The sequence below is a fragment of the Gopherus flavomarginatus genome, chromosome 8, assembly GCF_025201925.1.
Source record: "Gopherus flavomarginatus isolate rGopFla2 chromosome 8, rGopFla2.mat.asm, whole genome shotgun sequence".
NCBI lineage: Eukaryota > Metazoa > Chordata > Testudines > Testudinidae > Gopherus > Gopherus flavomarginatus.
In genome coordinates, this window is record NC_066624.1 from 63,371,855 (window position 1) to 63,397,031 (window position 25,177).

The 25,177-nt window shown below is 46.8% G+C and overlaps 1 protein-coding gene across 1 annotated transcript in view; it reads left to right on the plus strand.

The window, feature by feature from the left end:
- The first annotated feature begins 244 nt into the window (after positions 1-244).
- Positions 245-25,177, plus strand: part of DGKG (diacylglycerol kinase gamma) — a 206,516-nt gene continuing 181,583 nt past the window's right edge. Inside the window, exon 1 of the mRNA XM_050965403.1 lies at positions 245-397. The gene's annotated coding sequence lies outside the window, so the exon portion shown is untranslated. The remainder of the gene's footprint in view (positions 398-25,177) is intronic.

Genomic DNA, 25,177 nt, shown 5'->3' on the forward strand with positions numbered 1-25,177 from the left:
CTTTAATCCTCCCATTTGCTGGCTGGTATTCCTGACAGGCTCTCCTTATTTGTCTATGAAGGGTATTTTCAGACCGTTCAAGATGGCCTCAAGTGGTTACCAAGGCAACAGTGTTAAAGTCATCACTGCCATGGAAACCCTCTCTGTGGCATAATATAAATATTTTCCTTGAAGGAGACTGGAAATGAGTGGGCAATGTGCTATTTTCTCCTGTTTTTTGGCTGCGGCAGGAGAATCTCCAGGAGATGGGGGGAAGGGGGACTCATAAAATTAACTCCGTGTGTAGGCACAGGCTGGAAAGGGGACAGAGCCTGGATTTTAACATAATACCCGGGGCTTACTTTTGTCCTCAAAGTCCAACCAAAATAGATTTGCTCTGAAGGGGGAAAAATGCAAGGTAAGACTCTGATGCTTTTTTTTTTATCTTTTCAGGGTTTCCCACTCAAGCTAAAGACAGCCAGTCACCTGCACCCCTGGTCTTCCAATCTTGAGGGCAGCAGCCCGCTGCAAGAGCTGCGGCCTTTGCCCTCTGTTGGTTGGCCACCAATGGCGTTTAGATCCTATCTCAGAGTCTAGGGGCTCTAATTGGAAGAGAGCACTGCTGTGCAACCAATGCCAAAGTAGCATGGGCACTGCAACCCCTCCGCAGGGCTGTTGCATTCAAAGGTGTTTCTGCTGCATGCCCCATCCCAGTCGCCCAGGTTCTCAGCATCCCACCAATTCCATCAGCGCTCAGCAGCGTCAGCAGCTCTCCCAGGTACAGCACAACAGCGTTCAGTGCTGAGTTGGGCTGCTTTGTTTTCCAATCCATAACTGGCCGTTTGGATGTCAGCCAGTCGCTCACAGTACATAGTTGACTTGGATACTGGGCCTTAGGCTCCCCTAGGTTGGCTTCTGCTTTGGTACATTTGCTGATGGCATCTGTGACAGGTGATGAAGCGTGCATTGACTGTGCAGCTATGAAGGCTCAGGGGAGTGCTGCTAGGGATGCATCTTTTGGGAAGCGAGCTGAATAGTCCGTTTCTCTGTGGACCATGCTGAGATTAGAGCCTGGGTACATTGCTGGTGTTTGGTGATGTGGGGAGTGACGGACTGGCCTGGGGCACAGAGGTGGAGCTGTGCTGGATACCAGTGTGCACTGGAGGAGTTGTGAGGTTCTGGGGCTGGAATGCTAGGGTGAGATGTAGGCTTGGATTTAGGGGTATTGGCAGAGGTATGAAGGTTTGTGTTGGAATGATGGAAGTGCCTTGGTGGAGGTGGCAGGGAACCCCGCTGTTTTCTCCCTGAAGTGACTTCGGTTGCTGACATGGCCAGCTCAAATAAAGCCACCCAGGTTTGAAACAGAGGAGCTAGAGCAGGCGTTGTGGGGGTGGGGTGGGTGGGAGGGTACAGGGGCTTTGTCAAACTATTAAGACTATCCTGTTTTTTCAAATCCAAACTGCTGCCCTCATATAACACAGAGAAAGCAGCAAAGGGGAGGAAAAGTCAATTTGGAGTAGAATGCCAGGAAGCCTGCTCTGGCTGGCTGTGAGGAGTAATAACTGCCCCCACTTTCCCCTCCCTGAGCCAGCCCATGTTTGTAAACTTGGGGAAACTGAGGCTGTGCAGCATGCACTGAACACAGACAGACAGGGTCTGGCAGACAAGGAGGAAGAGAGCTAGGCTAGAGGGTGAAGGGTGTGGTGGGGCTGGAAGGTGGGTGGTAGGTACCAGCTAGGTTAGACTATGACAGTGGGTTTCACTTATCTCCAGTCATTCCCCCATGACAATATTTAGGCTCTGTCCTCTGCATCCAAATGTGAAATTTTTATCATTCATTTGCTGCTGGAGATATCTTCCAAGAGAAAATAAAATCAGGAGCATCGGGGGGGGGGCAGGGGGGAGTGGTCAGTCTAAGGGAAAAGGCCACAGCGACTCTGAGGGACTCCTGTGCCAAGACTAGAAGAAGTTTTCGCCTCCCCACCTGACCATGTGCTGCTTCTGCAGCCTTAGCACTTATAGGAAAACCATGGACTGAGCCACACTTGGTTGCTGGGCTCGGGTCCTGACAAACCTTCTTTAACAGAGGCAGAACATAGACCACGGGGTTTTCTTTATTTGCATGACCCCCACCCTTTAGTGTCCTGGCCCCTAGCTAAGACATTTTGTATTATGCTGCATATTACAGCCATGCTCTGAGACAACTTGTCGTGCACACACAAAGTAAGAGATGGTCCCTGACTGAAACCACTTCCACTCCAAACAGGCAAACTAACCAAAGCAGAGAGAAAGGTAATGCTGTGCAGACAGGAAGCTGAGATTCAGTGACTCACACCCAGGGGGAAGGGTGTTGCCTAGCTCCCAGCACATTGCCTTGTCCACAAGCCCATTCATCCTCTGTGTGTTTATGTCTCTCATCCACCCAGTACACTGGTTAATTAAAATCTTTCCTAGGGCCAACCTTTAGTGTGGCAGCCCAGCAATGCTAACAAGATCTTTCTGACAAATGAGGAGATTTGGGGGAAGGCTGTGTGACCGTGTGTCCTCCTCTAACCCCATTAGATAGATGAAAATGCAGACTACTCATAAGCATGAGACGCAGCTGCAGTAGAGGGCAGCACAGAAGAGCAGCAGTATCAGGAGGGGGAAGGGGGTATTTACTTAACATACAGCTGCATATTCATGCTGAGAACAGGGCCTACCAGCCCCAAGGCAAGAACAATGATTACAGGGGGCTACTCTTGTTTCAAGCCTGTACTAGCCTCCCAGAACGGAGTTTCAAAGAGTGCCCGGTATGGCCTGATCCTGCAAAGATCAGGCTATGCATGGGCTAACCCCTCACATGGTGAGCAGCCCCATGGATGGCAATGGAAGGACTAAGCATGCGTGATCTCAAATGTGGCCTGAAGTATTTGCACAGCTGGTGGTCTTAGTGTGTAAATACAGCCAATGTCACAGAAAGCTGCCTGCACCAACAGCTCTATGGTTCTGAGTACAAGTAAAGGGCATGAGCACTGCTGGCTTTCTGCGTGGGTGTCATCTTGCACCCCCGTTAATGCACGAGCAACATATCTGCAACTGTCTGAAAACAACAGAGGTTTGAGCCGGCAGCTGCCTTCTGCCCAATGTTCCCCCCAAGGCCCTGCCCTTTCTTTGCCTCTTCCCCCACAACCTCTGATTTAAAAAAAAAAAAAAGAAAAACAGGCATCAGGGCTTGTCAAATGGCACCCGGACACACGAGCCGAAACCCAGATTGCCTGGGTAAAAATCGGATGGGTGGCAACCCTGTGCAGGAATCTGTGTACATAGCGGGTGTCATGTACACCTTGCATATACTAGGTTGGAGGGCTGCTCCTAGCATTCAGGCTCCTGTACAGCTGCAAATTGGCTACAGAGCATCCTTTCCGGAGAGATACGCCAGAGATGTGGCTTCCATAAGAACTTTTAATGCTCTGCAAGGCATGGCTGAGGATAGCTTAAATGTGGTGTTGCACACATTGCCCCCTAGGGGCTGAGCCGTATCATACTGTCGAGTGTTCCATGGTAATGGGCATGTGGTGTCAGAGCTCTGCCCACTACAGTATCCAGAAACACCTCAGGGGGTCTACACCCAGGCCCCTTTGTGCCCCTCTGGCAATGCCCTAGGATGGGTGTACCATATGTTACATTTATGCCCACACTACAGTGCCAGAGAGGTGTGTAGAATTCAGGACGCAGCCATTGTAACTAAAGAGAAAACGAGTAGCTGGTAAAAGTCAAAATGTTCTTTAATTCATCATAGACATTCCCTGGGGTCTATCATGCTTATGCTTAGGCCTGAGAGAGTGAAACCCCAATCGCAGAGCTGCACTGAGCAGCTAGGGCTAGACCCAGGTATGTTAGTATAATGGGTGTAGCACATCAGGAGAGCAGTTCAGCTCCATAACTGGCTAGTTGATGCTGTGTCAAGCTCTGCAACCATCTGATGCTCCCAGCTCACTTAAGGTGCTTTCAAAAATGCCACTGGGCCATTTATGATGAGGGCTGAAGAATATCAGGTTTCCTCCTGGTCCTGGGTGACATGGTTCAGGCTTAGAGTTCCTTGGGTTGTTAGACATAGGGCTGAATTTGCCTTGTAGGGTCTGGGCTACTTCCTTTCCTGCTTGCTGTGTTCTCTCTAATCATCAATCCCAGCTGTCCTGCTAACACACCATGGGCAGAGTTCAAAGCCAGTTCCTTGCTCTGAAGCTTCCCTGCACCCAGCCGTTTCTCTCTTCCCTTGCGTCTGCAATTTTTCCTTCTCCCCTGCTAGGGATAACTGTGCCATTCTGCGGAGGCTTCTGTCAAAACCACAGGACTCAATGCACCTATTTGCCTTGGTTATGAGTAAGCCGAACTGCCATCGCTCTTGCTTTGATCATGAGTCATGTGAGATTTGATGTTTCACTTAAAAGCTCCAGGGCCAGAGTCAGGTGATGACATGAGAATCTCAGCTGGCCAAAAAATAATAATAATAATAATAATAATTTTAGCCCTCAAGGTTGGAAAGAGCTTGAGAACATGACCTAAGTGCCCCCTAGAGGCTCAGAAACCAGAAGGTGAATAGAGACCTCCACCTTTGTTATTGTTAACACTAGTGATGGCCCAATGTCTTTACTGCTTACAGTTCTGGTTTTACAGTAGGAATGAGTGAGAGGTATGAGTGAGGGTGTGTTGGGCTGATAGAACGGTGTGGATGGGTGGAGGTGGCACATGAGGGGTGTGTGCTGTGGCGAGGGGCTGTGTGTGCTGGCAGTTATTATGTGTGCTAGGTGTGTTGTGTGGGTGATGGAGTCGATTTGTGTCTGGGGTTGTGCTGGGAGTTTCAAACAATCAATGAAACTGCTGCATGCAATTAGCGGGAGAGGAAGGGTGGTGAGTGGCTTTAAGTTGATTGCAAAACCAATAAGCTAAGTCAGAGGAAGTTGGTAGGGGAACCTGGGGAGTCAGCTATGTACTGGTACTGGTACTTCTTAGCCTCCACAATGGTCCCGCCTGGGGTCTATGATGAACTCTTGGAAACATGCAGAGAGGAGCTTTCAGAAGTACAGAATTGCTCTTGCAGACAACACAATCCATGGGGTGCTGCTGTCCCAAAACAGGAACAAGGGGAAGAGGCAAATTCCAGAGTCTCGCCTGTCAAAAGTGGTGGCTGCAGATGCCCACGGACAGGTCCAAGAGTGGGTTTGCCGAGGACCACCCAACTGCCTGCACTTAGGCCCTGATTCAGCAAAGCACTTAAGCACCTGTGTGCAGCTAAGCACGTGATGAAGTGCTTTGTGGGATCAGGGCAATAGTGCCTGTGCTTCTTTTCAGAAAAGTCAACCACAATCCCATGCTGACACCAGCTGGCCAGAAAGGGCCCCACCCCCAGTGCCCCATGACATACGTGATGGAATCAGCTCACCTCACCTGTTCTTTGACACAGGAGGAGATCCAGCAAGGCAATAAAAGCACATCCAGAGAGAACTGATGTAAGAGAACCACAGGAGCGTGATGTTTGGAAAAGAACCCAGACATGGGAATGGTAGGGGAAAGCTGCCCATGCAGCAAGGGTACTCGGGAAGTGCCCAGACACCACCAGTAAAACAAAGCTGGCATGCTATCCACGTACCAATTACACTTCTGCTGAGTCCCAAAATCACTGCAGAGGTAGCCACAGCAATCCCTCTGCTACAAACAGGAACTAAGTGAATCCCCAGCCAGGTAATGAGACATGCTCTCTAGTGGCCTGCTGTGCACACCTGCCACTCTGAAGTGAAGGCCTTATTAATAGAGCCCTGCATGGATACAAAAATAATCTGCGGATAGGTGGATATCTGTGGATATAAAGCAGATATCCACGGATATGCAGGAATCTACCCATTAGCACATTTAGCTGGCATGCCTGTGCCAGAACACCAGGCAGCCTAAGAAAGCTGTGTCAACTGCAAGTCAGTCACTCATTTTACAAGGACCTCAGGTTCTACAAATAACATTTAAACACAGCATTTAGTCCAGGCTCTGGGCACCATCAAGCAAGGTCTAGAAAGCTATAGCTATAGGAGGGATCCAGCATTCATGGACATCCTCTCATCTCAAGACTATTCCCTATTTTAAAAGGGAGTGCAGGTTTTTTTCCTTCAGATATTGAAAATGGGGAAAACACCCTCCTTTCTTAGTTTCCAAAGACTGGGGTTTTCTTTCCAGTTTCAAGTTGTTCCCTGCTTTGATGGTTTCTCATTGCTTTTTCCTGAGCTGGACAATGTCTTGATGCTTGAAATCAGTCTCATCTGGTTGGGGAAGTAGCCTGTCCCTGCCTGATTACTTCCTCACACTGTTGTGAGGTAAAGCTGAGGTCACACCACAGTTATAGTTGCAATTTTCTACATATACACATATGTACCTTCATAACTATAACTGTATATTACTCCTGCTGCAATTCTGCACCACTGCACAATGCAAAATTAATGTTCCTTGCAGAATTTTATTTTTCCCTGCAGAATCTGTGATTTCCCACCAGCACGCCTGCCCATACCTGGCATGGACACCCAGGGCTGACAGCAGGAGTGTGATTATATTGTGTTATTTTGACAAATCAAATATGCATAATTTTGCATAACTTGAAAATATTGGTCTGGAATTTTTCATTTTTTGGCACAGAATTCCCCCAGGAGTAGTATATGTATATCATCATGACTATTAAGGTCAGTGTATTACCAGCTTTCATAAAAAAGATCTTACTTGATGCACTCTGACAGTAAAATAATAGCATGAAATCAGTTGATTTAACTGCTTATTTTGGAGGGTTTAAACCTTCTGTTCTCACCTTGCAGTGTCTGGATCTTGACTGTCACATATATACAGCTTCATCAGCCACACATACACTGCGCCGCACTGCCAACATGCCTTCCAAAAATGGCTGTGTGAGTGCTCTTGTCATTAACAATGTCCTGCACAGACAGAAAAATAATGTCTCTGAACATGACCAAACCCTGCCAGTTTTTAGTGGAATGCTCCAAGATCCTTCTCGATGAAGACAATTTCCCTACCCAAGTGTCAGCCCTTCCTTCAGCTGTTTTGGCTGAAGATCTATTCAAATGAAGTCACACCAATTTGTGTGTGTGTGTGTATATATATGATGACATGTTCATCAAAGTGATTTAGGAGCACAAGTCCTGTTGACTTTCCATGGGACCAGTGCTACTAAGTAAAGCTGTCCAAAAGGGAGAATCTCTTTCCACAAAAATGTTTGCATTTAAGAAAAAGGCATTCCAAAGTGGGATGAAAGATCAAAAATGTGAAACTTTTTGCAGAAGGACATGTTCAGACAAATTCTGTTTTGGGAGCACCAAAATGGAATTTTTCACCTTCCTAGCTGCCTCAGGTAAGGATCTTGTCAATTTTAAATTTAAAGTGAAATTTAACTTGTGAAATTGACAAGAGCCTTCCAGGCCAGTTGCTGGAGAGGCAGAGACCCTGGCTGCTTTTCCTCCTTGCCAACCCCCCAGCTCCAGGAGCCAAAGAGGAGCTGCCCATCCTCCAGAGCTGAGGGGTGGTGGGGCGGCAGATCACCCAAGTACTTTGCTTTATTTCAGCAGTTTTATTGAGTCTCAGAGCAAAATGTTTCACCAAACCTATCAAATTGGCATTTTCTGACAAAAGTAAGTGTGTCTGAAGTCAGGAAGTCCTGCTTTCAATGAAGCAGTAGTTAAATCAACTCTAGAAGAACTTTCTACATTCATTAACCTTGACCTCACTTGGTTATTGTGCAAAAGTGGGTTGCACTCCAGAGGCAAAAAGTAATTGACTACAGATTCAGCTGAAGAGATAGAAAATGTAAAATGGAGGGGTTTTGCCTTCCTCTGCAGCATGGGGCACAGGTCATTGGTCATTTAAACTTGTATAAATGGTGGATTCTCTGTAACTTTATGTTTTTAAATCAAGATTTGAGAACTTCAGTAACTCAGCCAGAGGTTATGAGTTTACTACAGGAGTGGGTGGGTGAGGTTGTGTGGCATGCGATGTGCGGGAGGTCAGACTTAGATGATCACCTTCTGGCCTTAAAGTCTATGTAGCCACAAATGATCCACACAGCCAGGACATACCATATCACTCCATTTCAGGAGAAAGGTACATGCCGGCATGGTCAGCCTTTAACTTGGCACTACACAAGGTGTCGGAGCAAATGGCCCATGTATGCACCATGCCAATACTCGCAGTGATCACTCAGTGCAGTTAGCATTCCTTATGCAACTGGCATACATGAACAAATACATCTGCGGAACTAAATCAGAATGTGTCATGATATAGACATGGGCCTTTACAGGCCTGTTGAGCAGCTAATAATGTCCTGTGATGATTTTCGTAAATGGGGGATTCTACATCCTGGTGAAATACACATATTCTTTGCAGTGATATGTGCAATTGGCTCCTTTGTTGATGGCACTGGTATTCCTGACATCTGGGGGATTTTGTACAGTGACAGTATTGAGAAGCAAATTCTTGCAGGGAAAAAGTCGTGATGTGCTATAGAAGCACACACCTGAACACTTTTTGCCATTTACAAATGCTACATAGGTATCTTCTTTGAAAACTGATGTATTTGGAGTCATTTCCCAAAGGATACAGGACTTAGCCAGACCGGTGTGTCACATCCAGCATATATGTCAGTCTCAATGACCTATTGCACATGGTGGAGAGCTGCAAGACCACAGAATGCATCACGCAATTCGAAGAGATTGAATTGGCAACAAAGCCAACTTTCAGGATGGTATGGTGATACATTAAGATGGCTGAGTCTTTGCTGATTTTTATTTGATCTGTCAGGACTGCTAATCAGAATTTGTACCTCACAGCACTGGAAGACTTTGTGAAATACTTTTTTTGTTTTATCTTTAACCAGCTATACTGCACTAATTAGCTGGTACCTCACTGAAATAAGAGGTGTAGAAAAACTTGACACTGACATATGGGAAGAATTTCTAAAAGGAAATTGAGTTGTTTAAAGGTTGCCAGTTCCCTTCTGCGTGCTTGGTTCAAAGCTCAGAAAATGAAAATGGAGCAATGAAAGTCATTGGGGGGGGGGTGGTTTGGTGGACATAAGAAAGCACCCAAATGCTCATTCCCTATTTTTCCTGACAACTCCAGAAATTGGTCGAATTTCGAATGAAACATTAAGCATGACTGGGATGACCCCAGAAGCAAGCACCATCTAGACTCATTAAGGGACTGTTAAATGCCAAGACAGGGCAACTTTAAAGCTACAGGATGAGTTTACTCGCACTGGCAACCTATTCGCATATGACAGACTGGAGCTCATTAACATCATGACGAAAGCAGTTGTTAGGGGTGAGATCGCTAAAGATGTCATTTGAATGGATACTTTGGGTCATGACTTCATAGAATCATAGAAGATTAGAGTTGGAAGAGACCTCAGAAGGTCATCTAATCCAACCCCCTGCTCAAAGCAGGACCAATACCAACTAATCATCCCAGCCAGGGCTTTGTCAAGCCAGGCCTTAAATACCTCTAAGGATGGAGATTCCACTACCTCCCTAGGTAACCCATGAAGGGTCCCACTTGTGGCTGGGTCTGGGGATCAGCTCTCATCATTCATCCCATGGCCCTCTGCCTTCCAATACTCTGGGTGCTCTCTCTTTGTGATTCAGCCCTCCGGCCAGGTCAGTATATAGTTTTTCCCTTCCAGAGGACCGATGTCTCACCGGACCAGTTGTCTGGATGCCACCTTCACCAGTTCTGCGCCACTTCCCTGTGGCTAGTAGGGGAACCTGGGCCCACCCGCTACTCCGGCTTTCACCCCAGGGATCCTATAATCAGGGGAGAAGGTCTACACAGTTGCAACCCTCTCTGCTATTTCCCTGGGCTTCTTCCTACTCTGCCTTCCACAGGCTTCCTTCCCAGCAACACCTCTGGGTAAAGACTTCCTGCAGGGCTGGGATCCTAGGACTTTTGCTCACGCCTGGGTTGATTTTCACCTATCCACTTCTCTGTGCCCAGAGAGCAACTATAGACTGTCTCCCTGCAGCCCCCTTCTGCTGAAAACTTCCTGGTTTTGTACCTTACCCAACTTTTCCCCCAACCGGGGCTTTATCAGCAATTAGTAATTTATCAGTCAAGCCCGAGTCTCCTCCAGCAGCAGCCAATAAGGCTAATTATCCCCTTCTGAGCCACCTTAAACCCTTCAGGGCTGGCATGAGGTGAACCCCATCACAGAAACACTACCCAAATCTTCCACAAGATTCTGTTTTTGTGGCTGCTGCTGGGGAACAGAATCCTTATGTATTGCTCAGAGGTTTGTTCCCATCACTTAGACCATTAAATGCCACTACACTGCCAGGTTTCCATGTCCTTTCAGGATGTGACACTACTTGGCTGGAAAAACCAAATTATCTTACTGGAAGACATTTGATTCAGCCTCCGAAGACTCTCTCCTCGCTCTGAAGATGCTCAGAACAGCTGAGACAGTCACTGATGAGGTCATAAATGGACTGGAGACATTCAAAGCCCGAGTTTATCTTTTCATGACCAATATTCAGTGCTACATTGGTGGAAGTTTTCCAAGAAGCAGACAAATGAAGAAAGATTGCCGCCGACAAAGACTGCATTTATACCTGCCATCAAGAGAACAAAATTACCAAGCAATAGAATAGCTCTGGAATGATCAAGGGCATCCAAAACTACCTTCCCCTATCAGGCACGGATGGGTCTTGGAGGATGGACTGATCACATCAGGTGTATGTGAAATACCCTGCGTTCCTGAATCAATCCTTCAGCTAATCAAATGCTCGTGTGCAAAGACCAGCTGCTTACCAACCTGCAAGTGTTTGGCCAGTAGCCTGCCTTGTACAGAGATGTGGAAGTGCAGCACTGATGAGGATCAGTGTGACAATGTGTCTAGCGGTGCTGCCCTAGATAGAGGCAACACTGATGATGACTTTAATGAATAAAGGTGTTCAGTCCTCCATGTCAAGGCTAACTACCCTTGAATTACCAAAGATCAGTGTCTTTTATATGTAAGCAATGAGTCCCTGTGTTAAAGTATAGCTAAAAATGTTTATTTTTAAACATTTCTCAAAACTGTTCAGGAATTGTCATGTTTGGTAGCATTGTGTCCAGGGGAGAAAGCGCTTTCAAATGACGCCCAGCTTGATCCATTTCCGATGACACTATATTATCAAAATTCCCCTCAACCAGGGGACTTAGAGCTGGGAGCCGTGGGACCCGGGGGGAGAGGGGGAAAGACTGCAAGTCCCCCGACACCCCGCAGATGGTGACACCATTGACATTATGATTCTGTAGATTTTTACAAATCACATAAACACCTCCCTTGCCTTTCTATCATTAATATGCCCACAGAATTATACTTGGCCCAGATTAACACAGGTAATGCATGCCTCCTACGGGCGACCCTCTGACTCCCTTTCTGGTTCCCCACAATGGGGTTGGACGTAAAGCTCACCCATGCCTAGGACTCTGTTTGCAGGACGTGGTCTGATCATCCCTTTCATAAGGAGCCCTCAGTCTGAACTGGAGGGCTGGTAAGACTTTCCAGGCAGCCTTGCCCTGTGCACAGGCAGGCAGCATGTGTAATGCAGTTGCGTTCACAGCGTTCCTCCATTCAGCACCTGAGGGCATCGAGCTTTATGATTTTGTGTGGCAGCCAATTGTCCAAAGACCATGAGACATAGACCTAATTTCGCTCCATAGATAAACTCCAGAGGCTTGGCTGATTCTAGCACAGCACTTGCACAGAAAGAGAGTCACACTTGGCATCAGAGATGTGTGTATATCTGAGGGGCACCTCTTTGATACAGTCTCTGCAACGAATGCAGCCTAGCATCTCCCCAGGCAGAGCGAAGGTAGCTTGGATGCCTGGTCTGAGAAGTGCAAGGTTAATTCTGCATTCCTTTTTTGAAACTAGATCTTTGTGTAGGAAGCTGTAGCTGATTTACAAGCCATGTAAACATCAGAGACCATGCAAGCATCATTACAACAGGGAGCTTTTGTTTAGAGAAACATTCTGCAGGAACAGAATCACTGGATCGCTCTATTTAGCTGAGTGTGACCACATTACAGAACGAATCTCTTGCTGCTCCCCAGGGAGTGTCATTTTTTGTGATTTTATTTAACAAAGTAAAAATCTCTGACTATGCTAGGCAAGTATAGCAAATATAAATACTCAAAAGCACTGGACATCAGTGAGTTTAGAAAAACAAACCTCTTCCACTTCAGACAGGCAGTAGGCCTCAAACCACAGCTGCAGGCCTGCAGCCTTAATTTTACCGGCGCCAATACTTTTGGTAATTACCCTTCCCCACCTAGCTCCCAGGGCTGGTGAGAGGATTGTGTGGTTAATGGTTGAAATAAGCTCTATAGATACTCACCGTTAGTAAAACGAGAAGAGGAGGTTTCTCCCTTGGTACTTCCTTACCCCCTTGCTTTCTGCTTCCGCTCCAGAATTAATCAGCGGCCTACTTCCGGACAAAACAACCTCTTGATTTTAACACTGCGTTAGGAGTTTAAACAAGGGATTTATCTACACAGCAAAACACCTGCATGGCTGAGAGTGCCACAGCCTGGTCAACAGACTCAGGCTTGCCGAGGGCCTCACACTGTAGTGCTAAAAATAACAGTTTGGACATTTGGTTTGGGTCTGGAGCCCAGGTTCTCCCCTCACTTGGTTTCAAAGCCTGGGCTCCAGCCCTGAGTCTGAATGTCTATACTGCCATTTCTAGCTCGAGTGTGAGCCCTGCAAGCCGAAGTTGTTGACTGGGGCGCTGAGACTCGCTGCCAGAGGCTTTTTTTTTTTTTTTTCCTGTGTAGACGTACCCTAGACAAATATTAATACAGTGTTAAGTTTGAAGACATATCAAAATCAACAGAAACAGGGTGTACCTGAACAGGGAGTTTGCTTTCAAAAAGGGAATATTTTAAACAAAGCCTGGAAATTCAGAGGGAAGTTTCCACAAACCACTTAATTCTGCCCCTATAAGCTGCAGGGCGGCGTGCACGAGGTCCTCGATACAGAATCACGTCTAGGAGAATGATCACAATGGTGTGTCTGATTAGTCATAGAATCATAGAACCATGGGGTTCTATGGACCACAAGGGTCAGCTAGTCTGACCTCCTGCCAAGATGCAGGATTTGTTGGGTCTGACCCATCCAAGACAGATGGCTTCAGCCTCCTTTTGAAAACTTCCAGTGAAGGAGCTGCCACAACTTCCCCAGGCAGTTTGTCCCATTGTCATTGCTGTTATCCCATCGGCTGGCACTTCACAGCCCTTCTGCTTTGTTTTGCAGGAAGTGACCTGGGATAACCAGGGCATTATCTGGTCAGCTGGAGAGCACTAGTAGAGACGTGGTTCTAAGATCTGAGAAGGGAGAACCTTTGATAACCAGTGTTTAAAGTGGTCTGAAAAATGGGGGGGGGGGGCGGGCAGGTCTGCCATAATCTGGGAGCAGTAGTGTCAGTAAAGCGGTACTTAAAGTGAACCCCTTGGTGACCCTGCTTGATTTTACAAACACTTCATTTGCTGGCTTTGTGACTCCTTGTGACCTCCCACCCCAACACACACAATTTAAGCACTGATGATAACTGTAGAGGGGGCATGAGAAGGCAGTAGCTTGTTCCGCTACTGCTGACTTGCTGGCAGATTACAGAAGAGGGGTAGAGAGCTGGGTGGTTGCACAGGAAGAGGGAGCTGAACAATGCTCCAGGAATAACTTCTACAAAATTAGCTCCTTTCCCCTTTCACAGGTTTCCACCACCAGGCTGCAATTCATGGTAAAACAAACAGCTTTGTTCCCCGATCGAAGGTGCTCAGGGCCTGTTCTGTGGGTTGCTCTGGCTGCATGTTGCAAGGATTCCTTGGAGTTCTCCGTATTCCTTAATGGATGTTTGAGCTGCCTAGTTGCTAAGTTATGGCCTGGCCTTCATCAAATACGTCTGCTGGAAATGAAGTGTCTTTAGTCACCCAATTAACTTCATTTTATGATTAAACACACACTGACAGCAGCCCCACAACGGACTCTCTGGGAACTTGGCTCTTTGTGCTGGGACTCAGGTGCAGACAGAGGGGTACAGGTGGTTTCTGCAGCTGGCTCTGTGTCAGGGTCACTGCAGCCAGAAGCAGGCATCTCATGGGTGGGAGCAATGCAAAAAGATTCTGCTCCCATTGCTCCAGCCAGGCCATGTGGGACCAAACAGGGAGTCAGTCTCTGCTGGAATTAGGAGATCTGGCTGCTGGTGGCTATGGTGAAGATTCTGAGCTCCATCCTGCATATTTTAGGAACAGGAGCTATCACAAACAAATCTCATGGCTGGGGTACATGGTAAAGAACCAGCTCAGAACCTGGGGGAGGTTCTAGGGTCACACTTTATACTATAGTTCCACTGCTAAATGGTTTTTAAAAGGTTAATAAATGTTTTAATTAATGAGGAATCAGTTGTTAGAGACTAACAGGTAGCTCGAAACAGGGTTTATAAGCATTTGCAACATCTGCTCCCGATGTGCTTTTAACCACTTAGCACATACACGACTCATGCTTGTAATGTGATTATACCTTCTATTAACCAAGTTCAGCTGTGCACACAAGAGGGGCAGCTGCTGCTTTTACACCTTTGCCTCCTGGCCAGGCCAGCCAATAGTAGTTCAGAAAGGTGGGACCAGTGCAGAAGCCCTTGTTTAGGAGTTCTGTGTTTGGGCAGGACGTGGCAAGGTGAGTGGTTTGGGGATATGCAAAGAGAGAGAGAGAGAGAGTTCTTGTCACACAAATGAAAGAAGAGGCTGGAAGGAGCCAGGAGAGCAATTAACTCTTGACATTGCTCGGCGGAAGGCTTCCCAGCTGCTGTATGAACTGGAGAAATTCCTACTGTTATGGGTTTCACTTGCCTTTCAATGCAAAGCAGACTTAAACCCAGTTACCTGCTCTGGGGATGACACCTAGTGTGCAGGGAATCCACTGGTGCTTTGGCCTGCAGCTCCGTGCTACTCCCCTGGCTGCTGGAGCAGCCCTGGGCCCTTGGCAGCCAGCGTAAAACAGAGCACCTCAGGCTGGGGCTGGGCTAGCACCCAAGAGCACATGCAGGTGACATTAAGCCTCTTTTCCCCACCACCTTCCCAACTTATGCTGAGCACAGTCAGGCTCCTCGGAGAGCACAGGCTGGAGCACATACCCTGGGATGGGGCATTCAGACAGGTTTGCAGATTTGCTGTTGTTTGCGGTGGGAGACAGGAACAGTTCTTGGTTTTCAGAGCCCCAGGCATGAACCAGGGCCTCATCATGCTAGGGGCCGTATAGGCATGGAACAAAGAGGCTGTCCCTGATAAACAGGAGCACTAGGAAGGACCCAGATGGCCAGCTGTCTCATAGCCCTGCAGCACTTTTGTTTCCAAATTGTAGCCCATGGCAAGTCTGGTACCCAGGACCGGCTTTGCATAACTTCTCTGGCCCTGGCGCATGATCTGAGCAGGGAGGTGGTGGAGGGGGAGCCAGATGCTGTGACTGCTCCTCTCCTCCAGCGCGCGGGCTTCTGGCCTGTCATTTCACCTCAGTGCCTCTTCTTAGTCAGCTCAGAAAGGGGGAATTTCCAAGCTGCTGGAGGAGTTCCCAGCCTCGCAGAGAGTTTGTTTTTCTAAACAAAGCGTTTTCCAGGAGCTCCATGCTGCATTCAATCATTTCAACCAAAGAAGGCCAGGAGCCCAGCGCTAAGCTTGGCTCACTAACCTGGGCAGAGGCGGGGGATTAAAGACGTCCATCTCTAGTACAGCTGGGGCTGAAAGATGGCAACGGTCTCTCCTCTGCCCAAAGCAGATGGGTTCTTTCACTTTCACACGAGAGGTAGAAGACAGGCAGGGTTTCCTGACAAATAGAACTGCCACCAAACACAGCCGGATGCATTGGGATGTGGCATTTCTCTGGAAAAAGCCTGTGATCTTCCCTTCCCTTCTGGGAGCTGGCCAGGCTATTTTTAAATGGCTGCAGCAACAAGACGACATGGAAGACAGGGCTCTATTGCTGCACTACAACAAAACAGAACTGATGACCAGGGCTAATTACGTTGGAGGAATCTCCTTCTCCCCCCATGAAACCTTTTGACACTGGCGGTGCCATTCCGATAACCAAGTGCTGTGCATGGGATGCTGTGACAGCTCCAGCTATGAACGCATTAATACTGCAGGCCCCAGCTCTGCAATCAGACCAGGGTGAGTGGGTGGGTGCCAGGCCCTGCGGTTGAGGCCTGACACAGTAAAACTCCACATCAGACACCAAGGAGTTAACATGGCGTTAGGAAAGCCCAGAGAGAAGTCCAGTAGTAAAATTGTTTTATTTTTAAAAGTGCCTCCAACCATTGGCACTGAGTTTCTTTTTTTCCCCTGGGGATGTAACCCCCCGGCTCTGAGGCCCTGCCTTTTCTCCACCCTCTCCCTTTGTCTGCCCCTCCCCCTCACTGAGGGCCTTGCCCTTTCACTGCTCTCTGCCCTCCCCAACCCCAGCCACCAATCAGCTGTGGCTAATGGGTGCTGAGCACCCACTATTTTTTTCCCATGGGTGCTCCAGCCCAGGAACACCCATAGAGTCGGCACCTATGCCTCCAACCCTTGCCATGCTATGGCTTGTGTTACAACACTCACTGAGCTGGGCACTGAACTCTTCCAATGCGAGACAGTCCCTAACCGGAGGAGCTCACAGCCTAAGATGACATGACATATGGTGGGTGAGGAAAACGAAGGATTGTCACCCTGGTAGCCAATAGCATCTATTTCCAGAGTGTCTTGTATACATGCTATGCTCTACTGTGGAAATCTGCTACTAGTTAAACTATTGTAACCCGTGGTTTTTTATATGTGGAATTTGTCAGAAACAAAATGATTTTGTTGAGATGTGCCAAATGTAAATCATGTGCTAGGTACAGTCAGTGCAGACATCTACAATCTACTGCCATCTGGAATGTTACGTACAAAACCTAGTGTGACAAAGTTCCTCCTCTGCGTTGGTGGGTCTTGTGGTTTTTTGGAGGATTTGTTCACCTCAGAGGTTCACGGCAGCCCTCAGTTTGGCTGTTTTTGCTAGAGGCTCAAACCTGCCGTTCACTCAGCTAATCTCATCACTGGCCAGTCTGGGGGGAAATGGAGAACAATCCCTGCAGTCTCTGTGTCCCTCCTAGTCAGGAGTGGTGCCAGGGTTTTTGGCGCCCTAAGTGCAGGGCCGGCTCGCCAGTCCCGCGGCTCCGGTGGACCTCCCGCAGGCATGCCTGCGGATGCTCCAGGGGAGCCATGGGACCAACGGACCGTCCACAGGCATGCCTGCTGGAGGTTCACAGGAGCAAATCCTGGTGCTCTAGGCGACCGCCTAGGTCGCCTAAATGGAAGCGCCGGCCCTGCTCCTAATGGGTCGGGGACAGGCCAGATCCTTTTCCAAATTAGACCTTTCTTTCTGGCGTTTCTCACAGACCAGGTCAAGTCCTCCTGTGTCCAGTCAGGAGTTGGGGGGATAGGGGAAACCCGGGCCCACCCTTTACAGCAGGTTCCAGCCCAGGGCCTGTGGATAGCAGCTGTCTACAATGTCACCTATAACTGTCACACAGCTGATACAACTCCCTGGGCTACTTCCCCATGGCCTTCCCCCAGCACCTTCTTTATTCTCACTGCAGGACCTTCCTCCTGGAGCCTGATCATGCTTGTACTCTTCAGTTCTCCAGCAGCACACGCCTTCTCACTCCCTCCTCCTTGTATGCCCCTGAAATGATGGGAGGTCCATTTTAAACCTGGTGTCCTGATCAGCCTGCCTGCCATGATTGATTCTAGTAAGTTCTTAATTGGCTCCAAGTGTCTCAATCAGCTTGCTTGTCTTAACTGGTTCTAGCAGGTTCCTGATTGCTCTAGAGCAGCCCCTGCTCTGGTCACTCAGGGAACAGAAAACTATTCAGCCAGTGGCCAGTATATTTGCCTTCTACCAGACTCCTGTACACAACTGGTCTGGGTCTGTCACACTAGATAAGAACAGGTGTGGAAAGTCTGTGGAATCAGCAGAATTTTGTCTGTTGTAAACAAGAGGAATATAAATAAACCTCCAGAGGCAAGAGGCCACAGTGGCATTCCGCATGGTTGGAGGCAGATGAGGATGGACAGGCTCTGGCCACCAGAAAGAAGAGAGGCAGGAGGAATTCCACACAGCTAGAAGTTTCCGACTGATACCAGGTCCTCAGCATGGAAACTATGGGAGATAACTCAAGAACCAGCAGGTTCAAGAGAACAGAGAGATGTACGGGACAGACATGTGGATAGCTGCTCAGCTCAATCTAGAAGAAAAAAAATTGAGCTTACTGCAAAGAATTCTTCAAACATCCCAGGAAGACACACAATCCTTGTTGGAGACTTGTTATTCAGAAGAATCCAAAGAACATTCTGCAAGGGACTGGTGGACAGCAGGACAGCGTGCTGCCTTCCCAGAGCTAAGACACAAGACATCACTTTACAACTCATAGACTCAAGGACTGGAAGGGACCTCGAGAGGTCATCGAGTCCAGTCCCCTGCCCTCATGGCAGGACCAAATACTGTCTAGACCATCCCTGATAGACATTTATCTAACCTACTCTTAAATATCTCCAGAGATGGAGATTCCACAACTTCCCTAGGCAATCTATTCCAGTGTTTAACTACCCTGACAGTTAGGAACTTTTTCCTAATGTCCAACCTAAATCTCCCTTGCTGCAGTTTAAGCCCATTGCTTCTTGTTCTATCATTGGAGGCTAAGGTGAACAAGTTTTCTCCCTCCTCCTGATGACACCCTTTTAGATACCTGAAAACTGCTATCATGTCCCCTCTCAGTCTTCTCTTTTCCAAACTAAACAAACCCAATTCCTTCAGCTTTCCTTCATAGGTCATGTTCTCAAGACCTTTAATCATTCTTGTTGCTCTTCTCTGGACCCTCTCCAATTTCTCCACATCTTTCTTGAAATGCGGTGACCAGAACTGGACACAATACTCCAGTTGAGGCCTAACCAGTGCAGAGTAAAGCGGAAGAATGACTTCTCGTGTCTTGTTTACAACACACCTGTTAATGCATCCCAGAATCACGTTTGCTTTTTTTGCAACAGTATCACACTGTTGACTCATATTAAGCTTGTGGTCCACTATGACCCCTAGATCTCTTTCTGCCATACTCCTTCCTAGACAGTCTCTTCCCATTCTGTATGTGTGAAACTGATTGTTCCTTCCTAAGTGGAGCACTTTGCATTTATCTTTATTGAACTTCATCCTGTTTACCTCAGACCATTTCTCCAACTTGTCCAGATCATTTTGAATTTTGACCCTGTCCTCCAAAGCAGTTGCAATCCCTCCCAGTTTGGTATCGTCCACAAACTTAATAAGCGTACTTTCTATGCCAACATCTAAATCGTTGATGAAGATATTGAACAGAACCAGTCCCAAAACAGAACCCTGCGGAACCCCACTTGTTATACTGGACTGGTTTCTGAAGTCTGTGGGCAAGGATCCAATGGTGTTGGTTCATATCAGCACTAATGACACTGCACTGCAGCATACCTCACAGGTAGTAGATGACTTCAGAAGTGTGTTGAAGAAGAATAAGAACGTCCAAGCAATCTTCTCTGAGAGCCTTCCTGTCCCATGAGCAAAGGAAGACACAAAGCAGAAGATTCTGGAAGTGAACCACTGGCTAGGTAAGTAGTGTAAGGTTTGGTTTTGTGGAACATTGGTCTGCCTTCTATGGGGAAAGGGGGGGCTGTATGGTTTGGATGGCCTCCACCTCTGTAGAAGGGGGACCAATCTCCTTGGGGACAGGCTGGCTAGAGGAGTCAGGAGGGAGTTAAACTAACAGCAAAAGGGCAGAGTAAAAAGAGGGAAGATATGAGCACTCACAAATCTAGATGTTGAAAACAAAAATAATCAAGGAACCAAAGGACATGAAGGAGAAGAAATTCTTCAATTGCCTATACACAAATGCTAGGAGCAAACAAGAGGAATTGGAATTGTTCATTTATGAGCATAAATTGGATCTGGTTGGTATTACTGAAACCCTGTGGGATGATTCACACAATTGGAATGCTAAAATCAATGGTTATAACCTATTCAGGAAGGACTGAGTGGGCAAAAGGGGAGGGAGAGTTGCACTCTATGTCAACAATGGCATTACTTGTTTCAGAGTCGTTGATAACTCAGAAGAAAATGATCTTGAATGGTTATGGACCACTGTCCTAACAGATAAAGCATAAGAAGGGCTATTAGCTGGTGTCTTCTACAGACCAAATCACACTGGGGAAAACAGGATGACCAGACCCTTATATACCTGTCTATAATATGTAAAAGAGAGGGGGAAGGGGAAACCTGGGTGATTATGGGGGACTTCAATTTGAGTGATGTATGCTGGAGGTTTCATGTTGCTAGTCCTAGAACATCTTTGGAATTTATAAAACATTATAGATAATTTCCTAACTCAAGAAGCGTTGCAGCCAACACAGGGGAATTCTATATTAGATCTTGTCCTAAGAGATAAAAAAGAACTGATCACAGAACTAAAGATTTATGGTAGCTCAGGTACAAGTGACCATGACTTGATCAATTTATAAGGAGAAAAGTAGAATAAAGTCCAGACTAGTAGTATATATGCTTGGTATTTGAGTAGGGCCAGTTTCCTAAAGCTAAAAATAAATAAGAGCCAAATCAGCTGAGAGAAAGAATTTAATCAGAAAAATGGAAATGATAACTGGGAATCATTTAAAGACACCTTATAGATACCTAAAAGGCCATATGATGGTCCACACCCCTAGGGTCAGGGCAGCGCGGCCTATCAGTCACAGTCTAAAAAGCAGCCCTTTGGTGCAGGGCAGCGTGGCCTAGTGGCCAGAGTCTATAGTGTTGGGGTGCCCCTTATGGGGTGTGGGGCCCAGGCCCACCTGACTCCAGCGGGCCCCAACCCAGGGCCCTAACAGTGGCATAGTGGCTTGCCACTGACTCCGGGGGGGGGGGGGCGGCTACTGAAACATTCTGAGTTTCCCTGTGTGGGAGGTACCACTGTGTCACCCTCCCTCGGTCACTTCCTACCAGAGTCTGTGTTGGGGTTTCCCATGAAATGTCGGGTCCTCTGTGTTCAGCAGGGCCAGTCATCTCCAGGGTTTCCTCCAGTCACTGGGGTGCAGGCGGGCCGTGGACAGCTTCGATTTCCGGTGCAGTTAGAGGCTGTGGCTGACCCTCCGCAGGAGCTTCCCAGGCAGATCCTTCCCCTGCAGCCTCCCACCCAGAATGAGCTGATCTCCCTCCCTTTATACTATTACAGCACTTGGAGCATGCCAAGTCTCGCCAGGGAGGCAGGCATTCCGCTGTCAATACCATGGGCTTAACCCTGTCTAAGCTAGTGCAGGGTAAGCAGCCCCTGTCACAGGTCACAATCTCACAAGTGAGGAAGAAGTCAGTGCAAAAAACCAACCTGGTTTAGAGGGGAAGTGAAGATATTTTTAAAATACATAACAAATGGAAGAAAGAGAAAGTTAATAGTAATGAATATAAAATCGGAAGTTAGAAATGGTAGAAAATTGGTAAGGGAAGCCAAGAGACACACAGAAAAAAATCTATGGCCAGCAGAGTTAAGGACAACATGTCATAACCTTAGTCCCAGATTTGGACCTTAGCGTCCAAAATATGGGGGTTAGCATGAAAACCTCCAAGCTTAGTTACCAGCTTGGACCTGGTACCTGCTGCCACCACCCAAAAAATTAGAGTGTTTTGGGGCACTCTGGTCCCCCTGAAAAACCTTCCCTGGGGACCCCAAGTCCCAAATCCCTTGAGTCTCAAAACAGAGGGAAATAATCCTTTTTCCCTTCCCCCCTCCAGGTGCTCCTGGAGAGATACACAGACACAAGCTCTGTGAATCCAAACAGAGTGACTCCCCCTCTCTGTTCCCAATCCTGGAAACAAAAAGTACTTTCCTATTCCCCCAGAGGGAATGCAAAATCAGGCTAGCAAATCCAACACACAGATCTCCCCTGATTTCTTCCTCCCACCAATTCCCTGGTGAGTACAGACTCAATTTCCCTGAAGTAAAGAAAACTCCAACAGGTCTTAAAAGAAAGCTTTATATAAAAAGAAAGAAAAATACATACAAATGGTCTCTCTGTATTAAGATGATACAATACAGGGTCAATTGCTTAAAAGAATATTGAATAAACAGCCTTATTCAAAAAGAATACAAATCAAAGCACTCCAGCACTTATATTCATGCAAATACCAAAGAAAAGAAACCATATAACTTACTATCTGATCTCTTTGTCCTTACACTTAGAAACAGAAGACTAGAAAGTAGAAACTACTTCTCCAAAGCTCAGAGAAAGCAGGTAGACAGACAAAAGACTCAGACACAAACTTCCCTCCACCCAGAGTTGAAAAAATCCGGTTTTCTGATTGGTCCTCTGGTCAGGTGCTTCAGGTGAAAGAGACATTAACCCTTAGCTATCTGTTTATGACACAACAAGAAGGACGTTTTTAAATATATTAGGAACAAAAAGAATCCTGAAAATGGTAGTGGTCCATTAATAGATAAAAATGGTAGAATTATCAATATTAAAACCAAAAAAGCAGAAGTGTTCAATAAATATCTGTTCTATATTTGGGGGGAAAAAAAGATACTGTAGTCTTATCATATGGTGATGAGAATACTTTCCATTCCATGAGTATCTTTGGAGGATGTTAAACAGAAGCTACTAAAATTAAACATTTTAAAATCAGCAAGTCCAGATAACTTGAATCCAAGAGTTTTAAAAGAGTTGGCTCAGGATCTTACTGGACCATTAATGCTGATTTTCAGCAAGTCTTGGAGTACTGGGAAAGTTCCAGAAGACTGCAAGACAGCTACTGTTGTGTGATTTAAAAATAAATAAATAAATAAATATGACCCAGTTAATTATAGACCTGTCAGCCTGACATCAATCCCAGGCAAGATAATAGAGCAACTGATGCAGGATTCAATTAATAAAGAACTAAAGGAAGGTAATATAATTAATGCAAATCAATATGGGCTTATGGAAAATAGGTCCTGTCAAACTAACTTAATATCATTTAAAAAAAAGACATTAAAAAAGTTTGGTTAATAAAAGTAATAGTGTTGATGTAGTACACCTAGACTTCTGTAAGGTGTTTGACTTGGTACTGCACAACATTTTAATTAAAAAACTAGAAAGATATAAAATGAACATGGTACTGTGACAAAGTTCCTCCTCTACCTTGGTGGGTCCTGCACTTATTGGCAGATTTGCTCACCTCAATTATCTTCCCCACTGGTAGAACTCACAGTCTGGGTCAACTCCTCCTGTGTCTGATCAGGAGTTGGGAGGTTTGGGGAGAACCTAGGCCCACCCTCTACTCCAGGTTCCTAGGGATTGCAGCTGTCTATAATGCCTCCCGTAACAGCTGTAGGACAGCTACAACTCCCTGGGATACTTCCCCATGGCCTCCTCCAAACACCTTCTTTACCCTCACCACAGGACCTTCATCCTAGTGTCTGATAATGCTTGTACACCTCAGTCCTCCAGCAGCACACCCTCTCAGCTCCTTGCACCTGTTGCTCCCAGCCTCTCTCACACACACACTTCACTGACTAACTGGGAGGCTTTTAACTAGTTCCAGCCAGCCCTTGATTGGCTTCAGGTGTCCCAATCAGTGTAGCTATCTCCACTGCCTTCTAGAAGGATCTTAATTGGCCCAGGTGTCTTGATTAACCTGGAGCAACTGCCATTTGGTTACCATGGTACCAGGGATTTGTTTAGCCTGGGGCTAACATACTTGTGCCTCACTACTTTACTGTAGCCATCTGGCCTTGCCCCATCACAGTACATAACCAGCTGAACGTGAGTCCCCAGTGTGATGTTGTGGCCAAAAGGATGAATGTAATCCCAGGGAACATAACCAGGGGACTCTCAAGTAGGAGTAGAGAGGTTATTTTATCTCTATACTTGGCACTGGGGTGACCATTGCTGTGTCCAGTTCTGGTGTCCACAATTTAAGAATGATGTTGATAAATTGGAGAGGATTCAAAGAAGTGCCATGAGAATGACTAAAGGATTAGAAAACCTACCTTCATCATGGTTGAGTTCCTTGAGTCTATCTATTTAGCTTAACAAAGAGAAGGTTAAAGGGTGACTTGATTAGTCTGTAAGTACCTACATGGGGAACAAATATTTGCTAATGGGCTCTTCAGTTTAACAGAGAAACATCTAACACAACCCAATGGCTGGAAGCTGAAGCCAGACAAATTCAGACTGGAAATAAGGTGTATATTTTTAACTGTGAGAGTAATTAATCTTTGGAACAATTTAGCAAGGTCTTGGTGGATTCCCCATCATGGATAATTTTTAAATCAAGACTAGATGTTTGTTTCTAAAGCTCTGCTCTAGGAATGATTGTGTGGCAGGTCTCTGGCCTGTGTTATACAGGGGGTCAGGCTAGTTGATCACAATGGTCCCATCTGGTCTTCAAATCTATGAAACAGGAGCAAAACTGAGCTTATAATGTGAAACAGAATAACAGCATAACCTCTGCAAACCTGCTCACTAGCTAGGCTAATACATTCCCAATCTGTATTGCACTCATCTGTTGTTAATTAATAAACTAATTGAGCCTGGTCATCTGACAACTTATCAATCAAAGGATTATACACTCAGTAACCCCCATTTTATAGATGGAGAACTAGGCCTCAGCCCTACAGTTGCTGAGGCCTCCAGCCTCAAACCAGATATGATTGGCTTAATCATGTGATTAAGATAAGCCATATGAATAGCCTCATTAAAGGCAGTGGGACAATGGGGTACTTGTGCTTTGCTGGATCAAGCCCTTGACAGAGCTGTCTGTACCCTACTCTCCATTAACTTTGTCCCTAGCCCTCGCAGACAGCACTGGGCTGGGAGCATCCTCTCTTTGGGAACACAGAACTACACTATTCTTGGGGACAAAGTGGCTCCATGGAGAGATCCAGCCCCCAGACTAATATTCAGTGCACCAGCCCATCCCACAAATCAACCCCTCTCTTCATGTTTTGCCACCCAGCATCAAAGGGGCAGGAAGTCTGCAAGTCCACCCCTTCAAGGAGCACAGGGTGGCATCCTACCCCACAACAAGGGGGTACCCCCATCAGAATGCACTCAGGCTGAGGGCAGCAGTGCCTGG